Source organism: Lathyrus oleraceus, chromosome 7 (genome assembly GCF_024323335.1).
Source record: "Lathyrus oleraceus cultivar Zhongwan6 chromosome 7, CAAS_Psat_ZW6_1.0, whole genome shotgun sequence".
NCBI classification, from domain to species: Eukaryota; Viridiplantae; Streptophyta; class Magnoliopsida; order Fabales; family Fabaceae; genus Lathyrus; species Lathyrus oleraceus.
This window is the reverse complement of record NC_066585.1, coordinates 440,551,238-440,554,175: the sequence shown is the minus strand read 5'-3', so window position 1 is coordinate 440,554,175 and position 2,938 is coordinate 440,551,238. Positions and strand designations below refer to the sequence as shown.

At 37.7% G+C, this 2,938-nt stretch overlaps 1 pseudogene; it reads left to right on the top strand.

Moving 5' to 3' along the window:
* The first annotated feature begins 248 nt into the window (after positions 1 to 248).
* LOC127109175 (uncharacterized) lies at positions 249 to 348 on the top strand (annotated as a pseudogene).
* Positions 349 to 2,938: the final 2,590 nt, after the last annotated feature.

The window sequence follows — 2,938 nt, the reverse complement described above, 5'->3', positions numbered from 1 at the left end:
AAGCATCCACTTTTGCATTGACGTGATCAAGGTTACTTATCTCGTACATGCCAGTTTTCGGTTGAGGTTTTTCCACTGTTGTTCGTTCGGTTCCCCACTGATAGTGGTTTTGGGCCATGCTCTCGATAAGCTGGTAAGCATCAGCATAAGGTTTGTTCATTAGTGCACCACCTGCAGCGGCGTCTATTGTTAACCTTGTATTGTATAAGAGACCATTATAAAATGTGTGAATTACTAACCAGTCTTCCAAACCATGGTGTGGGCAAAGTCTCATCATGTCTTTGTATCTTTCCCATGCTTCGAAAAGAGACTCGTTGTCTTTCTGTTTAAATCCGTTTATCTGGGCTCTTAACATAGCTGTTTTGCTTGGCGGAAAATATCGGGCAAGAAAAACTTTCTTCAACTCGTTCCATGTGGTGACTGAGTTGGAAGGGAGAGATTGAAGCCATCTTCTAGCGCTATCTCTTAATGAGAAAGGGAAAAGACGAAGTCGAATTGCCTCTGAAGTGACACCATTAGCTTTAACAGTATCAGCATATTGAACAAATACGGATAAATGAAGGTTTGGATCTTCGGTAAGATTTCCAGAGAATTGGTTCTGTTGCACAGCCTGCAACAGTGAAGGTTTAAGTTCAAAGTAGTTTGCTTCGATTGCGGGAGGAGCAATACTTGAATGCGGTTCATCTTGCGATGGAGCGGCGTAATCTCTAAGAGCACGAGCTGGTTCTGCCATCTCGGTTAAAGAAGGAAAAATGTTTTTGATATCAGGAAGGTTTATAGGAGGGAGATTGTTTTCAGCACGATATTCCCGAATTCGTCGTAAGACTCGGAGATATAGTTCGATATCGTTGATTCGTAAATAGAGCGGTTCGCCTTGAGAGCGAGTGCGTGGCATACAAATCAACGAAAGAAAGAATAGAAGGAAAAAGAAACCTTAGTCTCTACAGCGTAACGGAAGAGTTACGATATCGATTGAATAAAAGTCCCCGGCAACGGCGCCAAAAACTTGATCGCTCGACTGTGTGAGTCGAGAATGGGATACAAACTGCAAGTGCACAGTTCTATCGCGTAGTTTTAAAAGATATCGATCCCACAGGGACTTATGAATCGATATACCGTTATCTAAGGTCACTACGTAAATCTAAGGTGAAAATGTTTGATTGTTTGGGGAAAAACTAAGAGCTAAACTAATATCTAGGTTGAATATCAATAAAACGGATATCGGTATGTAGTTCGTCAAAACTAGGGAATCAATTCCTTGTCGGTCTCTCGGTTTTAAAATAAATCGTTTCGATTAACTTTATTGGTTAAAGGTTTTATCTCAAACTCTCGCTCTGTTGAATAAACCATGATTTTATATTAATGTTGCTGTCACTTATAATTAAGTCAAAAACCATATTTTGAAAACAATAAAGTTGCAGAAACTCTTTTTAAGAAAATACTGACCGTTTTAAACACCCTTATCTCAAACTTTCGCTCTGTTGACTTAGGTTATACGATTAAATCCAAATGCTTAACTCTCGTCCTCACATTCAATCTTTAAAAATACTTTTTGAAAAAAAGTCAGAATTTAATTAATTCTAAAACTTGCTCTCGCCCTGAGATAGACTTAATGACTAACTTACACTGTCCAGTTAAAACCTCAAACTCTCGCTCTGTTGGTTTCAACTTCTTTATGTCTTTTACTTTTGTAAAAAATCTTGTTATTAAACCTGTAAGTTAAGACCATAAAAAGATTGATTCTAATTTTAAGTTTGAATAGACCGACTGAGTCTTGACCCCTCTTTCTGCTTACGTTACATACCGATACCTAGGCAAATTAGCCAGACATGCTAACTAAATAATAATTATTATCATGCATACACAAACTCATTTCAGGCAGGCAATGTAAATAAACAGTAGAATAAAACATTAAAAATTAAATAACGATTAAAGAACCTGAATGCGTAATACAATGGTCTTGAACACTCCACCACAAGCCGGTAGGATTTGTTCTTGGATTCTTCAATTAAACAGTAAAATAAATCAAGGAAATAAAAAACTCGAATATAACGTAAGGTTAAATCCGGTATAAAGTTGCACAGTAGTTTCCGGTGTAGAAACTACTACGCGAAAAATATCTAAAAGCTAAGAACGGGGGAAAATAAATTGCAAGGGAAAAAGAAAATAAAGCTTGCAAAATAAAATAAATAAAGTGAACGATGCTGGAAAGGAAGAAAAATAGGCAAAGGCGTGAAAAGTAAATTTGGCAGAGCTTCCGCAAAACTGAGGGTGCAAAAACTGTGTTTTTTTTGGTTTGTGAGATGGCTATTTATAATAGCCTTGGTAACTGCATTCCGTTTCTCCCATTCTTCAGCGTGGCTATATCCACGGCGTGCATATAGGAGACCAACTCCTTAACGTTATTCTTCAAGTCTTTCTGAGGGCGATACTTGCGCCAAAAAGGTAGTGGAGTTGTGTGACGCTCGTCACGCTATGTGTGACGTCCGTCACAAGTCTGTTTTGCGTGACGCTCGTCACGCACCCTGTGACGTCCGTCACAGGCACAGCGTTGATGACTTGTGCGCTTTGGGCTGGGCTTTGGCATTTGGTTCCTTTTCTCTCCTTTTTGTTCCTTTTTACACCTCCTTTTCTTCCCTTTTTCACTTTTGCTTCAAAATGGGTACCTGATATAAATAGAAGAGAAATACTGCATAATATCTGATAAAATGGAATAAATTAAAGTAAATGATAATATAATCTAATTAAATTAAGTCTTAAAATGTGATATAATTTCGTGTTATCAGGAAGATTGATCAGTTTCTGTTTGATCTAAGGGGTGAAATTTCTCATAGTGTTTCTCAAAGGGAATTTACTACTTATGCTGAATTGTTAAGGCAATGTTATGTGGCTGAGAACAGTTTGAAGAAAGTTCAAGAAGAAAGAGATCAATATAGAA